Source organism: Bison bison, unplaced genomic scaffold (genome assembly GCF_000754665.1).
Source record: "Bison bison bison isolate TAMUID 2011002044 unplaced genomic scaffold, Bison_UMD1.0 scf7180017864505, whole genome shotgun sequence".
Taxonomy (NCBI): Eukaryota; Metazoa; Chordata; class Mammalia; order Artiodactyla; family Bovidae; genus Bison; species Bison bison.
The window spans coordinates 1744515-1749741 of NW_011495062.1; positions in this window are offsets into that span (position 1 = coordinate 1744515).

Consider the following 5227-nt stretch of genomic DNA (forward strand, 5'->3'; position numbering starts at 1 on the left):
AAAGACTTACAGGATCTATGATAGGGCATGTGACCCAGTCTGAGGGATTTAGAAGTCTTCCCTAAGACCGTGTGCTCTGTCCTGAGGTGCAAAAGATAAGTAAGAATTACCCAGGCCAAAACTTCCCTGGTAGTCCAGGGACTAAGACGCCATGCTCCTGGTGCAGGGGGCCCGGGTTCAGTCCCTGGCCAGGGCACTCCGTCCTACATGCCACAAGTAAGATGAAAGATCTCGAGTGCCACAGAGAAGGCCTGCTGCAGCCAAATAAATAAAAGAACTAGCTAGGCCCACGGGGAGGGGGTGTTACAGGCAGAAGGACAGCATCAAAGGCCCTGTGACAGGTGGTCTTTGGCTTCACCTGCTGGACTCTTCACAGCTATGCCAGCCCAGATTCTCCAGTCTGTGTGAGAAGACTCCCCAGAATGTAGCCCCTAACACCCTTTTCAGAAAGCCCATTATGGAACCGGTGCTAGCATAAAACTCCATGTTTCCCATAAGAGGGGAGGATGGCCAGAGGCCTGCGTGAGTGCCCTGGTGGTCTCCAGCAAGCCAGCAGGACAGACCCAGCTGTGTCAGGCCAGACAAAGTTGCAGTGAGGTCATCCCTGTCTCAGCTGAGGTAGGGGAGGGGTGCTTCCTGACAGCTGCTCTGAAGCCTTTTTCCCTCAATTTTCATTTTATAGCTCCTTGTTCCCTTGGTGGCTGGAGGCGGTGTCTCGAAAGAAGTCAGGCTGACATTGCCAGCTGTCATTATCGTGCCCTTCCCCTGGCTGAGATTGTCTGGTCACTTCCCACCTTTGGTACTGAGTCTCTCTGTGTTTATTCACTGCACAGATACTTATCAAGCACCTGCTGGGTGCTACAGTGGATGAGACTGAATCAGAAGAAAATCTGGGATGGTCTTTCTATCACCCAACTCATAAGTGACCCCACACAGCCCATCAACAAATGTTTGTAGAGTAGAGACAGGGGATTGAGGCTAATGAATATTATTCAAAACCCCAAATTTACCCACAACAGAACTGAATATGGCAACATGTTCTATCCAAGATTTGTAGACAGAAGGAATAAGTGAGCTAAATTCTCATTAATCACACTAAGAAATCAATAGATACTGTCTAGAGTTGATAAATCAAGGAGCACAGGTAATAAAGCTTTGACAGGAACCATCAGGTGATGATGAGTAAGAGCTTTCAGATGTCTGGAGCCCAACATCCAGAGATGAAATTCCATTTCCATTGCTTCCCAACTGTGTGACCTTGGACAGATGACTTCTCTACACCTTACTTTTCTGACCTGTAAAATGGGCATAATGTTGGTGCTTACCTCACTGGGCTGTGGTAAGCACTTAGGGAAACAATGTATATAAAAGTTTAGCACAGGGGCTTGGCATGTGGCAAGCACTCAATAAATGTTAGCCAAGGCTAAAAGCAGAAAGAGTTTCAAAAATGTTGGTCTGTAGGGAATAGGACATAGGTGGTGGTTCATGCTGGGGGAGAGGGCAGTTAATGTTTATTATAAGTTCTCTGAAATATTAAAATTTTGTGACCATATGTGTACACCTCCTCACTGAATATAAAACTTTAAAATATTCATACAAACTGGGTGATTACTGTAGAAAACTGGACATTGACTGAACTTTTCTGCCTTGATTATCTGCTCATTCAAGCTCCTCCCACTCCCCCACCCAATTTTCAGCATCAATTTCCCTCATCCCCACCCTTTCTCGTCCCCTTGGTTTCTGTTTGTCTCTGTTATCAGACTGTCACCCACTCTTTTTTACCTTTTCTAAAAATGTATTTATTTTTAACTGAAGGCCAATTGCTTTACAATACTGTGTTGTTTTTGCCATCCATCAACACAAATCAGCCTATCAGCCACTCCTAACTGCTCTCCATAGCACTAGGTGTCAGCATTTGCTTGTTGCAGCTGCCAGATAGTTTAAACACAAAAGGTTCTTTTCTCATAGTTCTGGAGGCTAAAAATCCAAGATCAAGGTACTGGAAGGTTTGGTTTCTGCTGAGGCCTCACTCCTTGGCTTGCTTCTCACTGTGTCCTTACATAGTCATTCCTCTGTGCACAGATCCTGGGAGTCTCTCTGTAGGTCCATATTTTCTCTTCTAAGAGGGATACCCGTCACACTGGATTTGGACTCACTCTAACAGCCTTATTTTAACTTAATTACCTCTTGAAAGGCCCTGTCTCCAAATACAGATTCTGAAGTACTGGGGAGTTAAGGCTTCAACATGTGAATATGGGGAGCATGCAATTCAGCCCATAACAATGTCCTCGAGCTCTTTGGCCCCTGGGGCCCCAGAGCCTGATGCAATGATATTATGAGGCCCAGAGCCAAATATTAGGTATATGTCTGGGATAGACAGAACCACCTGGGCTTGCAGACTGTGGCATCTACCACAAGGTGAGTGATCCCAGGGGTTCCTAGAAACGTCCACATTCCTCTCCAAGCCCTTCACACCCGTTCAGATGTGTGGCAGCTCATCATATGAAGGTCCTAGGACTCAGGGCACCAGGACTCCTCCTAGACTCTTTCACTACTGCTCTGTGACTGTGGACAAGTCACAGTCTTCCCTTTTCTGAGCCTGTGGACTTCCCTTTTCTGAGCCTGAATTCTCTCCTCAAGAAAATGAAGAAGTCATTTGTCCTAAAAGACTCAAATTCTAACCCTTGCCCCTCCTTCCTCAATCTTCACAGTCTAGGAAGCTTGAGCACTTGTCTTCTGGCCTCTGAGGCAGGGGTGTGTGTCCAACTCCACTATCTAGAGACTCCTCTGCTCTTGGTGAGACAGGTGCCCTCCCAACCTCCCATTGCTACAAGATTTGGAGATTGCACCCAGCCTGCCTCTGTCTATCCTTCCTCTGGTTTTCCTCTGGAGGATGGGTAAGTGAGTGACCCAGACCTAACCAGTGAGTCTCAGTCCTGGGATTTTTAATGAAGTTATTGAAGAAAAGAAGTCAGCTTTTCCGGGCATTGCTAGTTGTCAGGATAATATAAACCTGGAGCTCCCAGCGGGCACCCAGGCACCTGGAGAGAGTGAGTTGCCTGAAGGCAAAGAACCTATAAAGAAGTAGTGGAGTTGAGAAAATTTCTGTGGCTTCATGACACCCTTTAGACACCTGGATCTTGCTGTACCTGAAGGCAAACTACCCTTGACTTTGAAACTAAATAAGGCAGCAAATTTCTTTCCTTCTTTTTTAAAAAATGTATTTATTTTTATTGAAGTATGCATGCGTGTGTGCTAATTCCCTTCAGTCATGTCTGATTTTTTGCAACCCTATGAACAGTAGCCCCCCAGGCTCTTCTGTCCATGGGATTCTCCAGGCAAGAATACTGGAGTGGGTTGCCACGCCCTCCTCCAAGGGATCTTCCCAGTGATCGAACCTGAGTCTGTTATATCTCCTGCATTGGTAGGTGGGTTTGCCCCCAGGAAGCCATGTTGAAGTATAGTTGATTTACAATGCTGTGTTAGCTTCAGGTGTATAGTCAAGTGATTCAGTTTATATACATATATAAATACACACACATTTTTTCAGATTGTTTTTCATTATCAGTTATTAAAAGATACTGAGTAGAGTTCCCTGTGCTATACAGTAAATCCTTGCTGTTTATCTATTTTATATATAGTAGTGAAAAGTGAAAGTTTAGTCGCTCAGTCGTGTCCGACTCTTTGCGACCCCATGGACTGTAGCCTACCAGGCTCCTCTGTCCATGGGATTTTCCAGGCAAGAGTACTGGAGTGGGGTGCCATTTCCTTCTCCAGGGGATCTTCCCACATTGTAGGCAGATGCTTTACCATGTGAGCCACCAGGGAAGTCCTATATATAGTAGTATGTATATGTTAATCCCAAACTCCTAATTTATCCCTCCCTCTCCGCCCCCCCTTCCCCTTTGGAAACCAAAAGTTTGTTTTCTATGTCTATGAGTCTTTTTCTCTTTTGTAAATAAGTTCATTTACATCATTTTTGGGGATCCCACATACAAGTGATATCTTACGATATTTGTCCTTGTCTGACTTACTTCATTCAATATGACGATCTCTAGGTCCATCCATGTTGCTGCAAATGGCATTATATCCTTCTTTTTTATGGCTATAATATTCCATAATAATATGACCACCATATTATGGTCATAGTATTCCATTATGGGCTTCCCAAGTGCCTCAGTGGTAAATAATCTGCCTGCCAATGCAGGAGACTCAGGGGATGAGGGTTCGATTCCTGCCTTGGGAAGATCCCCTGAAGTAGGAAATGGCAAACCACTCCAGTATTCTTGCCTGGAGAATTCCATGGACAGAGTAGCCTGGTGAGCTGCAGTCTATGGGGTCACAAAGAGTTGGACACGACTGAGCAACTGAGTGAAAACAATATTCCACGTCTTCTTTGTCCACTCATCTGTCAATGGATATTTAGGTTGTTGCCATGTCTTGGCTATTGTAAGTAGGGCTGCAGTGAACTTTAGGGTGCATGTATCTTTTCAAATTAGAGTTTTCATCTTTTCTGGATATATAATCTTTCCTTCTTTTTCTTGTTATTTATTTGTTTATTGCCCATTTCTTTTTTGAACTGATTTTTTGCCACTTTCTGAGGAAGAATCTTGTCTTTAAACATTGTTTACCTTCAAGAAAATTTTTCCCATGTTCTTTATTTTTCTTATCAAACTCTTACACAGCCTTCAGGATCCACTCAAAAATCACCTCCCTATGATCATGGAAAAAGCAAGAGAGTTCCAGAAGAATATCTATTTCTGCTTTATTGACTATGCCAAAGCCTTTGACTGTGTGGATCACAAGAAACTGTGGAAAATTCTGAAAGAAATGGGAATACCAGACCACCTGACCTGCCTCTTGAGAAATCTGCATGCAGGTCAGGAAGCAACAGTTAGAACTGGACAGGGAACAACAGACTGGTTCCAAATAGGAAAAGGAGTACGTCAAGGCTGTATATTGTCACCCTGCTTATTTAACTTCTATGCAGAGTACATCATGAGAAACACTGGGCTGGAAGAAGCACAAGCTGGAATAAAGATTGCCGAGAGAAATATCAATAACCTCAGATATGCAGATGACACCACCTTTATGGCAGAAAGTGAAGAGGAACTAAAAAGCCTCTTGATGAAAGTGAAAGTGGAGAGTGAAAAAGTTGGCTTAAAGCTCAACATTCAGAAAACTAAGATCATGGCATCTGGTCCCATCACTTCATGGGAAATAGATG